This window comes from Saccopteryx leptura, chromosome 5 (genome assembly GCF_036850995.1).
Source record: "Saccopteryx leptura isolate mSacLep1 chromosome 5, mSacLep1_pri_phased_curated, whole genome shotgun sequence".
NCBI classification, from domain to species: domain Eukaryota; kingdom Metazoa; phylum Chordata; class Mammalia; order Chiroptera; family Emballonuridae; genus Saccopteryx; species Saccopteryx leptura.
The window spans coordinates 193,039,365-193,057,647 of NC_089507.1; positions in this window are offsets into that span (position 1 = coordinate 193,039,365).

Sequence of the window (18,283 nt, forward strand, 5' to 3'; positions counted from 1 at the left end):
CTAGGTAATAGTTAATTCATTTCTATAAACTATAAATCAGGTGGTAAGTCATTCAAAGTACAATTATACAATAACTTGAACAGCAATAACAATATTGGTACAAACTTCCAAAAAGTCAGTACTGATTAATAACTCTACCTTGTCTAAGATTCTATTGTCTAGTCAAATTTTATTTATTTACTATATTCATACACTAGTTAAGTTCTAACTTTATTCTTCTCAGAGTGTTCCACCACCTGCAGGTCAGGTATGCAAGAAGAAAGGAAAGTTTCTCTACTCTATCACATGAAAAGGCTAGGGAGGTAAAGTGATGAATTAAGTGAAGGCTGAAAGGTGCTCTGTGTATAGTTACTGTTTCCTACCTATTCATAAGTCACAATCTATTCTTTCTAACATGATTAATAAGAAGAAATTCTCCTACAAACTTAACCCTTTACGAGGGATATCATAGCCAGCCTCTTATGTCTATGAGCCCAGTTCAAGGGGCTTACAGGCTTTTCTGTGGAACTCACACCCTCTGTCTCATTTCCAAAGAAATTACTACGAATCTACAGGGAAAGCACAGTACTATTATCCCTGTGCCATAAATGATAGCACACACCCAGAAAAGGGGGGATATAAGGCCAGATTAATTCAAAAGGTCAAAGGGGGAAGTATTGTTGTGCCTTTCCTTTGCGGTGACTTTGTCAACCCGCAGCCATTGGTCTTCAGTGCGGTGACTTTGTCACCCCGCAGCCATTGGTCTTCTCTGCTGTGACTTTGTCAATCAGCAGTTTTTGATCTTCTTCTGCTGTGACCTTGTCAGCCAGCAGTTGTGGGTCTTCTCTGCTGTGACCTTGTCAGCCAGTAGTTGTGGATCTTCTCTGCTGTGGCCTTGTCAGCCAGCAGTCGTTGATCAGCTCCTGACACTTGATCCCCTTTGGAGCATGTATTTCTTGCACCACTTTTGTTGCTTATAAAAGGGTTGTTCTGCTCCACATTCTCTTTCTTTATCGTAACTCTGTGTAAGAGTCAAACTCAGTCCTTTTCTGTGGTTCATTTTCAAGAGCGATTAATTTGTCTCCTGAGAGGAAAACATGGGCCAGGATAGCTTCTATCATTTCACAACTCTCCAGCTCACCCTTCTGTTGTTTTAGGGAAATGGTCATCAACGTGGCCTCACTCTGAGAGAGATGTGGCTGCCTCGCCCCTCCCCCACTTTTATCAAGTCTGTCTGTCTGCTGCTCCCATCATTCCTGTCCTGCTCAATGTGGATTCTATTTCCAGTGTTTCTCTTCAGCACAGACTTTCCCTGACAGCGACCATGTGAAGAAAACATCTGATTCTAAGGGTCAGTCTTGCAGAGACATAAAAATTGGGGCCAAGACGATGGAAAACTGGACAAAGCCAGCATCAGGCTGGAAAGAGCCCTATAGTAAGTAGTACATCTGGGAAAAAAGGAGGAAAGACACATATCCCATGTCTGGGACAGGAAGTGTGGCGAGACCAAGCAGCCTAGTAGAGTGGCATGCCCTCCTACCAGAGGCCCAGGGCAGACAGGACAGAATATCCCTACATGTTTTGGGTGCCTGGGGTCATCTGGTGGGCCTATTCCCACCTCCTCTTCCCCCAGAACACAATTTTCACTCTTTCCCTCCAGAGGCCTGCTCTACCCTATTCAGATATACTTCTACTTGAAGAAGAGAGCATAGGTAAAGGGGCTCTTCTTTCTAACACAAAACGTGCCACAAACATAAATGCCCTTAAAAATAGTGGTGTACATTTTACTTAAGTGTACATTGAAATCAGACTGTGCCAAGCACTGCCTGGGTGCTAGCGATTCAACTCTTGGTAAGACAATTGGCTAGAAGGAGATAAAATGCTATTTGCAGTTTTGGAAACAATTCTTCTTCTTCTTTTTATTTTTCTCTTTTTAGAAAAACTAGCACTGGGCAGTGATTCAGTGGATAGAGCATCAGCCTGGTGTATGGATGTCCCAGTCAGGGCACACAGGAGAAGTAACCCCTCCCCCTTCTCTCTCTCTTGCCGTCCCGCAACCAATGGCTTGATGGGTTTGAGCATGGCCCCAGGTGCTGAGGATAGCTTGGTTGGTTTGAACCCATCAGCCTCGGGTGATAAAAATACCTCAGTAGTCAAGCATCAGCCCTAGATGGTGTTGCCTGGTAGATCATGGTCAGGTGCATGCAGCAGTCTACCTCACAGTCTCCCCTCCTCTCACCTAAAATAACTAACTAAATAAATAAATAAATAATAAAAACTAATAAAAAGTATATCTATTTAGTCAGAAACTAATATGTGATGGGCATGTATATACATCTTTTTAAATCTCCCTCAACAACCTTGAAAACTAGGTAATATTATTCATATTTTGTCATTTGTAACTGGTTCGGGGAAGTTAGTTAACCAATCTAAGACCATAATAAAATTCAGAGCTTGAATTTTAAACCCAGATCTGATTCTAGAATCCATCTTTCTGCCATTACATCAATTTGCTTCTCTACTGGTCAATGCTGGATAATAATGGAGAGTAGCCACATGATCTGTACCTCACCAGCATCCCTAGTTAACCATCCGGACTAACTGGGCTAAAACCAGTAAATTACAGAATACCCTAAAGATGAGGTTGGGCGGCGAAGAATGGTGGGTATTTTTTTTTTAAGTAAACTTTTTTTTTTCCTTTTTTCTTTTTTTTTTTTAATTTTTATTTTATTTATTCATTTTAGAGAGGACAGAGAGACAGAGAGAGAGAGAGAGAGACAGAGACAGAGAGAAGAGAGAGACAGGGGGGGAGGAGCTGGAAGCATCAACTCCCATATGTGCCTTGGCCAGGCAAGCCCAGGGTTTCGAACCGGTGACCTCAGCATTTCCAGGTCAACGCTTTATCCACTGCACCACCACAGGTCAGGCTGGTGGGTATTTTTGAAAGCTGTTTAGCCAAACATGAATTGACCAGCCTGCGATTACTGTTCCACTGCCTCCCCTCCCCCCCACCCTGAAATAAGAATGGCTGAACGCCTTCCTCCCTATGGGAGGGCTGTGTTCGAATGCTTATTCTTTACTGCTATCATAGGTTTGAAGAGAATAAAATAAAGCTATATCCACACATGAAAAACCCACAATTGATTGGAAAGAGTCTGATTGACTCCTTACTATCGGATGTTTTCCCAACCTCACTGCTTTTGTTATCTCCCTGCCACTTAGTCAGGATTGACAGTGAAAATAAACTACCAAAATAAAAAATATCGAAGAGGACATGGGCAGAAAATTACCCCCGTTCTATATAAACAGAAGAGGATTAACACCTGGTACAGGAACCAAATTGAAAAATCCAACAGGCTGCTGTTAGAAGGCTAACAAAGCTTTCAAAATAAGAAGTCACATCCTGGGGCTATTCTAGAACAAGTTTAGTTATGATGAGAAATGGCTCCAAGAGAGCCTAGGCCCTGAGGGGCTAGGTGGCCATGAAAAGGGAGTTATGAATAATATTAATATTTAAAAATATTAGAGGCTTTTCAGGTGATGTAGTCTTGATGCCCTGATGTTACCTGTTCAGAATATTGAACCCCCAAAGCCATAGAAATTGCTGTGTAGTAACCTGACCCTTCACGCTAGGCTCTGGTTTTATCTAATATGACTTGAATCGTTCTGTATTTCTTCTAAATGCACATTACTCAACAGGGCTGTGTTTTCTGATTCTTTTGTTTCCTCCCAGCATCTAGGCAGCATTCCAATACCCTTTGTTTATGTGCTTTTACCAGCAAAGCACCACTTCTCTTGGGGCAGGAGGACTTGTTTAAGGAAGGCGCACCTATCAACCAACTTCCAAGGTGAAGAAAAATGGTTTCAGACTATTGGGATGCTTGGCAAGGATATGCACATGGTGGGAACAATCTTATAGTAACAAATCAGACCCCTTCTGAGTGTAACACTCCATACTGCCAATATATATAATACATGTATTATATAGCTGTATGCCTGCCTCATCATTTTTCCCACTTTATAACAACAAAACCCGCCTGACCTGTGGTGGCGCAGTAGATAAAGCGTCGACCTGGAATGCTGAGGTCACCGGTTCAAAACCCTGGGCTTGCCTGGTCAAGGCACATATGGGAGTTGATGCTTCCTGCTCCTCCCCCTGTTCTCTCTCTATCTCTCCCTCTCTCTCTCTCTCTCTCCCCTCTCTCTCTAATAAAAATGAATAAATAAAATCTAAAAAAAAGGTAAATACATATAACAACAAAACCCATTAGGTATTCTATGCATAATATGTGCCAGGAACTCTTTTAAGCCTTTACATTTTATTATGTCAACTGACATAGTTCTTATACATATGTTTGAAGGTAACATGACACTCTTGGGAAGAATGAGTTACCATTTATTGAGTCAATCACCTATTAATGTGCATTCATGATGTTTCAAACATTTTTCCACTAAAAAAGTTACAGTATATATATAACCAGTAAAGATATCCCAGGCCTGACCTGTGGTGGCACAGTGGATAAAGCATTGACCTGGAATGCTGAGGTCACCAGTTTGAAACCCTGGGCTTGCCCAGTCAAGGCACATATGGGAGTTGATGCTTCCTGCTCCTGTCCCCTTCTCTCTTTCTCTCTCCTCACTTAAATACATACATACATACATACATACATATAAATAAAATACCCCAGCAGTGGAGTTTTAGGGTATATAGCATGTGCACTTTTAATTTTAACCATATAGGTTTACCCTATCCACTGAGGGGTGACAGAGTAGTCATCCCCCATCATGTCAGTGGTTCCTGTGACCTTCTGCGGACATGACTCCCAGAGTCCTATCATGTCTAAGTACAGTGAGGGGTGCCCAGACAGGTGGAATATGGTGCCTTCCAGCCCCAGTAATGCCCAAGGCCACCCCAGCCAGGACCTTGCTCAGAAGGACCTCATTCCCAGACCTGTATCTCCCCACACACAGCCCAAATTCAACAAGGTCTCACTCTGCAGAATATAGAACTCGGGACCCAATAGAACAGAATTAGTCACTACTCGATTCAGTGGTGGTGATGAATCCTAGAATATAACCCTGTGAAGGTAGATATATAAGCTATAGATTCTGCCCTGAACAATTCGGTGATGTTCAGAGCTTCCAAGTGCACCTTCTAGACAAGGCACTCAGTTTTCTCCAGGACTCCGGCAAACAAGGGCTTCAACGATGCTGGCCAATCAGACACTTTACCCAGGGCGGACACCGATGTCTGATTCTGAAGGACATACAGCAGGCATGAGGGTCTAGACAAGGAGTTCATTCTAGCCAGAGAATGGAGAACAAGCTGGCTAGAGCAGAGGCGGAGCCCTTCAATGATGGCTCCTACAAGCAGCCCCGAATCACACAAGATCACAGAGAGGAAGAACCCCACCCCAGGAGTGACTGCTCAGCAGCTCTGTACTCCCCAGGAAAGCTGAATGAGCCTCTGAAGTGTGACTGTGGTCAGAGTTTGGCTGCTCCAGACAGAAATTCTAACATCTACCTTCTGATCCAAAAAGACGAAGCTGCTGAACCCACTCACCTCCAACATGCTGCAAAGCTGCTTGCCAAGGTGGACCTGCTTTCCATGGAGCTAAGCAGAAATAAGAAGCTGGTGAGCCCCACGGAGATGAAGCCTAAATCCCAGGCACCCCTATGCCCCCACAGGCCAATCTAACACATTGTGGACCAGACTTGTTGGGTGACGTTCCAGGTATCTCTTGCTATATTTTAAAAAAGTAATTTAAAACAGCAGCCGTCATTATGCTCATGAATCTGCAATTTGGGCCGGGCTTGGCAGGCGCAGTTCATCTCTTTTTAATGGGATATCAGCAACCAGATGGGGCCTGAGTACCCAACTTTCAAGATGGCTCATTCAATAGGCTGACAAGACGGCCCAGGAGTTGGCTCCTGGGGCTTTGGTGACTGTCCATGTGGGCTTCTCTATTCTTGAGCTTCCTCACACAGCATCTGGGTCTAAGAGTGAGTGTTCTGAAAAAAGCATCCCTACTACCTTGTCTCAGAAGTTCCAGAACCTCACAGCGTTCTTTAGGACAAGCCAATCACTAAGTCCAGCTCAGAACCAAGGGGAGGAGAATGGGCAGCCACCTCACAATGGGAGGGGTGTGAGAACTCACTGCCATCTCTAACCTACTATCTGGGACCTGTACCTGGCTGTTTAGTCAGGAGCCTCAGGTGTGTTTACTGTGTGTCATGTCTCACCAGCAGAAATCCGTGCTCACTCAGTTAGGAGAGAACTCTGGATAATGATAGGAATGCAGATAGGCTTTGAAACCCACATTCGCTAATTTAGCTTTGAGCTGTGTCTAGCCCAGGGGTCCCCAAACTTTTTACACAGGGGGCCAGTTCACTGTCCCTCAGACCCTTGGAGGGCCAGACTATAAAAAAAACTACGAACAAATCCCTATGCACACTGCACATATTTTATTTTAAAGTAAAAAAAAACCAAAATGGGAACAAATACAATATTTAAAATAAAGAACAAGTAAATTTAAATCAACAAACTGACCAGTATTTCAATGGGAAATATGGGCCTGCTTTTGGCTAATGAGATGGTCAATGTGCTCCTCTCACTGACCACCAATGAAAGAGGTGCCCCTTCCAGAAGTACGGCGGTGGGCCGGATAAATGGCCTCAGGGGGCTGCATGCGGCCCGCGGGCCGTAGTTTGGGGACCCCTGGTCTAGCCTCTCATAGCCTTACAAATCCTTATAAACAATATCTTCACCTACCTACCTTTTAAGGGCCTACTACCTAAGAAGAGAAACACTGTAAACTAAATACGTCATAGCAGAAACTTGGAAACATCAGTGGACTCATGCAAAGAGTTCACAAAATCCTTGTGAACTTACCAAATTTAATGACCTAATGGTTTACTATTTCCACTAACATAGAATGTAACTGTAATAGAAAATAGTCTGGGAATTCTCTTTATCATCCAATAAGGACTTCAGTTCCACTAGCCACGTGCCCACAGTGGCCACTGTTCATTTGTACAGGATTTGGAATTAGAATGCTCATGTGCAATGGAAGGCACTGATTTTAATAAAATTAATTTTGAGCATTACCTATAGATTGTTTCCATGGAAACTGCAAGCCCAAGTTATTAATATGTAGACATGCACAGAGATTTACTGAAGCACTCACTCTAGCTGCTCTCCCTTACACACACACACACACACACACACACACACACACACACACACACACACACACACGATGGCATGGCATCTTTCTTCTTGATGAGAAACAAAAACGCTGAAATGAGATAAAGGAGACTTCATTCAAGTTCTCCTGGCATGGAAAGAAGAAAGAGCTGGAGCAGCTAAGACGTTCCCAGTTGGTTTCCCACTGGGGCCTTTCCCCGCACTGACTTCCTCCAGCAGAGCACACACGCGCCCTGCCCAGGGTGGCGGTAGCCTGTGCGGTGGAAGCATCCTGGCTGCTGAGAGATGCCCAATGAGTATGCAAGGTCAGAAAAAGGTGTCTTGGTTTCCAGGGGATAAACCGTGGGCCTACCACTGCAGAAGCCAAATTATTCATTAGTGTCTAAAAATTATTCCTACCCTTGTCTAGAGAAAATAGTTTTTAGGAATGAAAACGGGATCTCTTTGCAACCTAGGAAATGCTACACAATTCTGAAACGGTTGCTCGTCTATTTTCCTTAATGCCCTTCCTGTGTAGGATGCCTCCCTCCACAATGTTAACACGCCTTCCAGGAAAATTAGATGCGCCGACAATTCCGAGAGCTGGCTGCCTCCTGCCCCCTGGGCCACCCCATCAGGAAATGTCTTCAGGTCATCTCTGCTTTTTCACTGTGTCCTTATCTCTACAGGTGGCTCCAGCAGTGGTAGAACAGAACACTTTCTATTTTTCCTGAATCTAACGTGTTCCAGGAAACAGGCTGTTAGCCGACATTTTCCCCCTTCTAAATGGCTCAATTTGATTGCTAGATGTTTTTGTCCTTTTTTGTCTTTGTGTCACAACAACAGGAGAAGGAACAGAGATGTATTCTGAGCATAAGTAAAAGTACAATAAAGTCAGCGTAAGTGGTATAACTATTTCTTCTGTTTGTTTTAAAACATTGTGCGTAAAGTTGGTTGTACACGTGCAACTCTTCCAACCAGCTTCAGTTCACTGTGGCCATTTCTACAGAAACTTTCCTCAGGCCGGTTTTCCTGTGTGTCTCATGGGATGTGCAGGTGACAAAAGGAGCCACATTCAGGACCCCCTTCCCTCCTCAGCCTAACCCAGCCCGGTATTACAGGCTCCTCATGGGAGGTCCTGGCCGCTGTGCACCTGGCCCGTTGTTAGGGTGACAGCAACCTAATTGCACATTTCTTTTGTCACTGAAGCAAAAATTGTTGGCATTCCACAGGAGCTGTTTGCAGTATAATGTACCATCTGGTCCTCTGTGATAAGGAAATAATTGATTATTTTGAAGACCGTGAACTCATCATGCCTGCGGAGTGGAATGAGAGAGAGGGTCCCACGCATGCGATAGCCCTCCTTTCACTAAAATAGAGCAAGCGACTGCAGCTTCAGGAAGCCGAAGTTTTCGTCTATTAATTTATTTGTTAACAAACATTGATAAAGTGGTTACTATATGCCAGGCACTGTTCTAAGGACTTTGCAAGTATTAGCTCATTTATTCTCAGCACAGCCCTGGACTGCGGGAGAGGAAGGTATGAGGGTCATGGGGATATTCTGGTTGTTGATCTGGGTGCTGGTGACCTGAGTGTCCTCAGTTTGTGAAAAATGTGTCAGCTATACACTTACAGTGTATATGCGTGTGTATGTTATTCTTCAGAAGAATTAAAACAAAAATTCCAGTGTAGTAGATGCTGTTATTTTTACCCCTTTTACAGATGGGAAGACTGAGACCTAGAGCCTGCTTTTGACATGTGGCTCAAAATTGTTCACCAGGAATTAGAGGCCAAGCAGTGTCATGCTGGACTCTGGGTTCTTCCTGCCCCTCTGTCTATGGTGCAAAGAATGCAGGCAGTGTGGGGAGCCGGTTCACAGGGCAGGAGGGGACGCAATGGGACCGATGTGACAGATTGCCAGGAAGCAGGTGAAAAACTGGTCAGGCCTCCGAGCACTAGGTCACTGACAGGTCTGCATTTCTGACTTCCAGAATTTCCCTTAAAACACAGGACTGCACAGACTGGTCTCTACAGAGATCTATAGATATATTCTCTAAGCAGAAATTCAACCAGGAAAGTAAAGTCAGCTCTCCCTTGAGCATGCAGACTCAAGACAGTTAACGTTTTAATCCATAGCATATTCTCCCTGCTTGTTCCGAGTCCTCTCCCGAAGCTCTGTGTGTCATCACCCCTCCCTGCACCTCTAACCTCTGTGTCCTCTCCCCCCTCAGGTCCTCCCCAGGCCTTCCACAGCCTGGCATTCACTGTCTACTTCATTTGCATGTTATTTTACCTCCTCACCAGACCACTGCCATTGTTGGGGCTCAGGGCAGTGGCCCGAAACTATCCCACAATGACTTGATTATTTTGAATCAAAATCACTCCAGAAGCAGCAGGAGTGCAAGTGGCTCTCTCACTCCACTGGCCCTCTAGCTGTGGGAAATAAACCTCCACTGAGAGCTGCGCTCCTGCCCTAGAATAGAAGGGCTAGCGAGCATCAAATTAGGAGGGATGAGCCTTGTTACCAGGGAGAACCCAGAGCTGAGCAGCCCGAGTAAACAAACTCCTGTTAATTTTACTGATTTACTGCCCCAACCCTGCATTTTGCTTCAACTCCTTATAGACCATGTGCCCCCAAAACCTAGGCTCCTTTGCCTTGTCAGATCCCCACAAATGTGTTGTTTCTTTATGTAAATTAGGATATAGAAATAAATGACCTGCTCTACTTCTCTGGCAGAAAGTTATTTCTTTAACTGTCCCATGTATGCATAATAAAACTTATTATTATTCTCCTGCTATTCTGATGTATTCCAATTTTATCAGTAGCTCAGTTGCAAATACTCAAGAAGCATGAAAGGAGGAATTCCTTCTCCCCAACACCAAAAAGGCAGAGAGAGGGCTTGCGGCCAAACTGTTTGAGAGTAGGGCATGGGTCAGGAGCTGCAACCAAGATCTGCCTCCGAAAAAGATTTAAAGAACAAGAACACCCGGCCGTATAAGATTAAGGTCGTCCCTGAACTGGGGAGAAGACGTAAAGGATGGCACATGTACAAGGCGTCCGGACACACTGCGGCGGGGGCGAGTCTCAAACGCATGTGCTACGTGAAAGGAACCAGACTCAGACGCTATAGGCCAGGGGTCCCCAAACTACGGCCCTCGGGCCACATGCGGCCCCCTGAGGCTATTTATCCGGCCCCGCTGCACTTCCGGAAGGGGCACCTCTTTCATTGGTGGTCAGTGAGAGGAGCATAGTTCCCATTGAAATACTGGTCAGTTGGTTGATTTAAATTTACTTGTTCTTTATTTTAAATATTGTATTTGTTCCCGTTTTGGTTTTTTTACTTTAAAATAAGATCTGTGCAGTGTGCATAGGGATTTGTTCATAGTTTTTTTTATAGTCTGGCCCTCCAATGGTCTGAGGGACAGTGAACTGGCCCCCTGTGTAAAAAGTTTGGGGACCCCTGCTATATAGGCTGTGGGATTCCGTTCATACTGCATCCTTGAAAAGGCGAAACTATGGAAACAGAAGACAGATCAGGGGTTGCCAGAGGTTAGAGGTGGGGAGAGAGGGTGATGACACACAGAGCCAGCTTCAGGGTGGGTGGCCTAAGGGCTGTGTGCCCGAGGGGCCCACGCCTCCTTGAATGCTCTGTTGTTACTGCCTTGAAACTTTTCACCGCTTTACCTTTGAACTTGTGTTTTGTAAGTGAAGTCTGGTGGATCAAGGGGGTATGCTTGGGAAGATACAATGTATCAGTATTTAACCAGCACCAGCCCTCGCTGCCTCATTCACAGAGAATGTTCACAATGCCCCATGAGCACAGATCCTGGGGTCCATGTCATGGGAGTCCAGGGAGAACCAGAGAGAGTACTAGGAAAGCATGTTACAGAGCCTGCCAGCTCCATAGGTTATGAGCAGAAAGCATGTGTCTCGAAAAAAAAAATAAAGACTGAGTTATGTGCAGCTTTGCATCATTCTAATAAGAAGAAAATGCATATAATATGCATGAGCTACCACATACAAATGGGATTTCAGTCATTCACTTACCATTAAATGTCCTTATGTCTACATTCATTACACAGTGTAAGCATGAACAATAATACTTACACTATAATAATGTAAAATTCTAATTTTTCTTTACTTAGAATGTTAAGTAGCAAATACGAAAACACCATGACAAGTCAAAAGAAAAAGAAGAAATAAAAAGGCTTAATAGGTTACTGTTTTTACTGCCCCCTTCTTCCTGCATTTCCATGGGGCCCCCCAAATCCTGGAGCTGGGCCTGACTACAAGACGGCATTGGGCTGTGATGGAGTCCTTTCTTGTCTTACCTGTGGGGTGCTCAGTCATAGAAAAAAGGGGGAGTTTTACTGTCTATAAAGTGCACCTTAATTACTTAAATGGGGGACATTTTTAATAGTAAGATCTGATTTTATAAGCCTTTTATGGGTTTGAGAGTTGAATGCAGGGACCCTGCATTTGAGTTGAAACTGCCGCTCACTGGGATGAAACAATGGCAAAGTAATGAGTTCGGATGGCTGTGCAGCCGGAAGCTTGCGGAGAATCGTGCTAGCCAAGATCTCCTGCCTTCTCAGAACCCCTGCCCAGCATGGTTTGATCTTCCCCAGGCAGAGCCGCTGGTAAAATACCTCCTCCCAACAGCACAGCACCACTTGGACAGAGGGACAATGAAGGGAGCTCACTGCAATGGGGACAGGCTGCTCACAGCCTGAGATCTGGCAGCCTCACAGGACAGTCCTCATGCAGAGGAGGCCAGTGTTTTCTCAAGGCCATGTGGGGGCGCCCTAAAGGCACCTTCCTGTTCTCCCAAGACCTCCCTCTAAGTCTCTCCTCAGGTCCCCCAAACCTGTTAGACACATTGAACCTGAAGGGCCAGGGCTCAGTCTGTTCGCTGTCTTTCAGGGCCGTGCGGAGGCTGGGAAGGGCCGGGTAGCCTGCCTTTGTTTCACACTGCACCTCGAGCCCAGAGTCCCATCTCGTCCCCAGTACTTTTAAAGACCCTCAGCCAGCTGGTGAACCCCTGCAATGTGGAGAGTTCTTAGTAACATCTGTCTGAAGAGTGGATGAATGACCTGTCACAGTGGCTCTCAATACTTAAGACTTCACCCCATTGCCTCCCTTCTTTGCTGGAGGATTCCAAGCTCAAGAATTTACTTGCCAAACATCGTATCCTTGCCAAGGAATGAACCCAGAATTTAAACCAGCCTGAGTGACACCCCCAACCCCGATACACACACCCTTACCCGGCAATAGATGAGACCATGGCACACACATCATCAGTGTGTCCACTGGTCCCTTCTTCATTTTTCCTCTGCAAGTTTCACCCAACTGATAAAAGACTTGGAAAGTCTGGAAGAAAATCCCAGCTCTACAGAAAAGGAAAGGCACTTACCTTGGAAAGCCTTGGCTTGAACCATTACTGTCCTGGGAGGACCAGGCTGGCGTCATCCAATTGGCTGTTTGGCTCCCACAGTAGCAAGTGCAGCTTAAATGGGCTCAGAGTAAACCAGGGATCAAACCCACAATCTTGGTGTATCGAGACAATGCTCTAACCAACTGAGCCACCCAGCCCAGGGTTAATTTTTTATATATATATATAATTCTTTATATGATTTTTGTTATAGCACCATAAAAACACGTCACGCTGATATTTCTCAGATTACTCCATCTGAGCCCCAGTCAGGGCACAAACAGAAATAGACCAGTGAATGCGTGGATGGGTGAAACAGTGGACCCATATTTCTCTCTCTCTCCCTTCCTGTCTCTCTCTAAAATAAGTAAATAAAATTTTTTTAGAAAGAAAGCTTTTCTAATCCTAAGGATATAAAGATATTCTATGATTTTTTCCCCCTAAAAACTGTATTGCTTTACCTTTCACACTGAGATCAACCACCAACCTAAAAACTGGTTTTTCTGTAAGATAGGGCAGGTGAATGTAATTTCCTGGTACATGAGCGTCATGGTTGTTAAGTCAATGCCTATTGCTACCCGTGGCTGACAGCAATAGAACGGGGGGTGGACACGGCATTCCAGCCCTCCCTTGAGTCAGCAAAGAGGACTTTTATGAATTTTTATTTGCCAGTTTCTTAGAGGAAAACTGGTATTTTGGAACTGACTTGTCTTTATTGGCCAATTTCGTAGGAGAAAACCTGAGTGTTACGTGAACATAAGAGCCAGAAAGGAAATAACCCTTTTAGCAAAACTGAACCTCTCCCCACTGGCTGCCGCACTGTGTGAATATAAGCTTTGACACCAACAGGGGCAGTCCCTGCAGGAAGTAATTTTGTGACCATCAGTGACCAGTGCAGCAAAGATGGCCAAACCTCTACCCTAAGTTACTCGTATGCAAACAGCCACACCTCACAAAATTTTTTATCACAACAAAGCACCAGTGCCATTCTCCCTCCTTACTCACCACTGCACTGGCACGGACTGGAGGGTGCGTCCCTTGGCTATTCTTAAAGGAACTATAGACTTATACATAGGACAATATTCAGGAGTCAATGAAGGAGTCGGAGGGACTCTGGCTTGTGAATCAGGGCAAGTCACTTAACCTCGCCAAGCTTTGGTTTTCTTAACTGTGAAACGAGGGGTTGGAACGGGGAATCTCAATGGGCCCCTCAGTATTCATGATTCTGTGAGACCTGAAACAGCACTGAAGTCAAGCACAAATGACAAATGTTTCTAAAGTAGAAATTAGGCTTTTGATGACACCCCCAAGTGTTGTGTGTTTCAATGATGACTTGATCCTCAAACCAGCAGTAAACTTCCCATATACAATTAAAATAATAAAGCCTGAGCACCACAGAGGCACTCCCAATTCATCTGTTCTTTGTGATGATGAAGAAACACAGACCCAGAGTCGCCAGGAGCTAATTCTCGGTTGATCCGAAATCCTTTGACTCTCCGTCTGGTGCTCTTAGAATGAATCCAGCTGGCTTTATGAAACTGCATTTTCCAAATGGGTAAATTGGATGATGAAAATGTCACATTTAAAGTTCTCTAGCTGCGCTTTGGCACTTAATAAAAGGAAAGGATGTACACTATGGTGTTTTTTGTCTTCTTCGTAGTTTTTTTTTTTTTTTTTTCACTTTTGTGCCCACATTAACCAGGGAATGCCAAAGAGTGTTTGCTTTGTGTCATCAGTAGCATCTCCTAGACAAAGGTGAGAAAAATAGACCCCACTCCCAGTGCAGACTTAGAATCCACCACAGGGTTGCAGACCATTTCCCCAAAGGCAAGCTTAGAGTGGAAAGATTCATCTTGTCTCCTTGTGTTGGTGAAAGCTTCGGTAGGATGCTGAGAGCTGGACATCTTTCCTTAGCTATACGCCAGGAGAATGGGGAATCGTGTGCAGAAATTGGCCACATGTGCTTCTGAATTTCCCAGTGTGAAGTTGAGTGGTCTTGTTGCCGGGGACATTGAGTTCCAGCTAACAACATCAAGAGAACAAATTTTCTCACTGCATGAGCAGAGACCTGTATTGGTTTACCATCCTTCCATAACTAATTACCACAAACTAAACTAAGTGGCTTAAAACGGCACACAATGTTTCTTTTACAGTTCTGGAGCTCAGAAATCTGAAGTGAGTTTTCGAAGGCTAAAATCAAGGTGTCGGTAGGGATATGTTCCTTCTGGATGCTTCAGGGAAGGACGCTTTCTTGCATTTTCTGGCTTCTAGAGACCTCCTGCATCCCTCACCTTCGTCTCTTCCTCCGTCGTTAAAGTGCAAGTAACAGAAAATACACCCAAGGAAAACTGTTGGCTCACGTTTTAAGGATTCAGGGTGGATTTGGCTTCAAGCACACACAGATCACACAGAAAAGGACTCACCTTCCTCTCAGCCCTGCCTACTCCCATGTCAACTTTATTCTCAAGTCCATGTGACGTCCTGGCTACTCCAGGTCCTTACTATCATGACACCAAATCTCTCAAAAGAGAAGTTTGCTTCCCCTAAGGCCGAGTGTCAAACAGTTCAGGTCTTGAAGGACAAAAACTCAGAGGTCTCCTTGGAGGTGACACTGTATCTCATGAAGACAGATTTTGCTCATAATGCTCCAGCTGACAAGGATATTGTCCCCAGCCCAGCTGTCCCCTGGTCTTCTCTGTCTCGAGCCAACTCATCCTGCCACTCCTGGCTTAGTGGAAACTTTTCAGGAGCTTTTCCCTGTCACCCTGGACTAGCATTAAAACCTTGCTTTACCCCTCGCGTCATCCAGCGTTTCCCCCTCGTTGTGACTTATTTCATATCTGTTCTTCATCACCAGGAGGGTAGCGACAGCGCTGTTTACTGGCAAATCCCCAACACCTAGCTAAGTGCCCGGCAGGCACGTAGCTCTCAAACTCTCCTGCGCTGAACTGCATGAAGAGAGAAAAGTGGAAAGCGGAAGAAAATCCACAGTGGACGGAGGGATCCAGTCTGAATATGCTCCGGGCAGGGACAGTTCAGGAGGCAGGAATGCCCCACCCAGTCTTCAGTTGTGAGCCCAGCCCAGTCCTGAGAGTGGCGTGCTTTGGCTCTAGGCACTTGGGTCTCCCGTCACTGTCACTCCCTCTGCCCCAGGACCAGCTGCAGGCTGGGCTTTCAGCTTGTCTGTGGGAAAAGCCCAGGCAGAGGACTTCATGGACTGAGTCCAGCCACTCTCTCCCATTAACCAGGTGCCCAGCCCCGAGGAAGCCACTCAGCCTCTGCGGGCTTCACCTTCACTACCTGTCAAAGAAGCAGATCACACAAAAGGCCTTCGCGTGTTCCTTCTATCTCAAACCCCAGGGATCTGATTTGGATAGAGTGGTGGCAGGATTTTCCATTAAACCTCCATTTGGTTAATGGAAATAAAGCCAAGTCTTGCTACTCTCAAAGGGGGACATTATTCTTTCTTCAAATACCTTATAAATCCTAACAGCAGAGGGGCTGCACCATGCCATTTGGAGTTTGAATAAATGCTGATGATGTTGATACATTTTCTAGTTTCACATTTTCTGATTATTTATCTAAAATGCAGGTTAGGCCGTGCATATGTAATCAGTATTTGTGCTTTTTAAAAAAACTGTAATGATTTATAAATGTCTTCATTTTGAGTTAATATCCCTCGGATGTTCATCTGACTCAATACAATGGCATTCTCTAAAAGCTCTGCCCGTGTGCTTACTGGGTAGGCTCAGGGAGAACAAATAATCACACTGACATTTTCTCCTCCGCAGAATTCCAAAGGTGCCTGAAGATGGTACACTAGCCAAAACATGGTATGACCACTACTTCAGAAAAACAATCTGGTGAAATTGTTCATGGATCAAAAATAAAAATAAATCCTATTACAAAACTTGACTCAGAAACATTAGCAAGATATATTTTAGAACACTTCAACGTCTAATCATTTTCCAGTGTAACACTCTATTCCAAGTGAGGTTTTGGAAATCAATTCACAGAACCATGTGGTCACTAACGTTCCCGATCCCATGCGTTGAAAACAAGAGGTTGGACCAAAACCCCAAATTATAGGCTATAAAACAAATATGCAGTAGGAAAATCACATCAGGGCTTAAACATTTTTTTTTTTTTTTTTTGCGGAGACAGAGAGTCAGAGAGAGGGATAGATAGACAGGAATGGAGAGAGATGAGAAGCATCAATCATTAGTTTTTTGTTGCAACACCTTAGTTGTGCATTGATTGCTTTTTCATATGTGCCTTGACCAGGGGGCTACAGCAGACCGAGTAACTCCTTGCTCGAGCCAGAGACCTTGGGTCTAAGCTGGTGAGCTTTTTGCTCAAATCAGATGAGCCCTCACTCAAGCTGGTGACCTCAGGGTCTCGAACCTGGGTCTTCTGCATCCCAGTCCAACGCTCTATCCACTGTGCCACCACCCGGTCAGGCAGGGCTTAAACATTTTATAACACCCACCGAGATTTTTTTTACACTTTTTAATGGATGTATTATGTAATCACATAGATACAGAAAAGTGCTCCCATGGTAAGCATAAAGCTACAATAGATCCATTTCTTAGAAATGACCACACCGGGGTCCTGAGCACTCAACAGAAACAGAACGTTACCAGTTCCCCACAGGCCCCCTTGTGCCTCCTTCCAGGCACTTGTCCCTCCACGGTGACTTCAGAATGAGGTGAGAGAGTAAGGCACCTGCAAAGGTACATCTAAATCAAGAATGGCAGGGTGAGTGGGAAACAGGATGAGAAAGAGCAAAGAGGTAGGTTGAGGTGGGGACAGTGTCCCGGGGACGTGAAGCACCATGTGCAAAACCTGACTTCTCACAACGTAGATCACTTTTGCCTGTGCCTGTACTTCATATAAACAGAATCATACAATGTATGCTCTTTTGTGCCTGGCTTCTTTCATTCAACATTTTGTCTATAGCTGTAAATCATTCATTCTCATTCCTATATTCCAGTGTGTAAATGTGTTTCTTCATTTTGCCATCATGGGCATTTGGGTCTTTTATAGTTTGCGATTATCACAGACAGAGCTGTTCCACCAGTATTTTTATAACAACTTAGATGTGACATTGCCGGGTCTTTTGTCCAACAGTCATGAAGACGGGAGAATCGGTGGAATCAAACCAATGTACCAACACAATGGTTGTCGTATGATGCCGTGCACCAACAACTCCTGGACAGCTTCTTCAAGTAGAGCTTGCCGGATCCCACTCCCGGGATGATTCAGCAGGTCTGTGGTGGAGCCTGCGAGTTTGCATTTCTAACACATTCCTGGGTGATGCCGAAGCTAATCATGGACCACTTTGAGAACCACTGCACTAGAGATATTTGCAAAGCTTTGCCCCTGCAGAACCAGGGCCAAATGAAGAGCACAAGCCACCTGCCACAATCCCTCATGCCCAGACACATTTTCCAAAATGCTCCGGCTTTATACAGCTCTGACACAGACAATTATTTCTTCTTTACGTGGGGGAGAAGTAGATCTTTCTGTTTGCAAAACACAGAGACCCACTCAGGTTCACTCAGGTGATTCAGGTTTTAAGAAGGAGAAACGGAATAAGGAAGCCCAGGAAATAACACAGGAGCCACTCGGCGAGGCCTTCTATAGCTGTGCTTAATAAACTTATTGAGCAAATGACTCGCCTGGA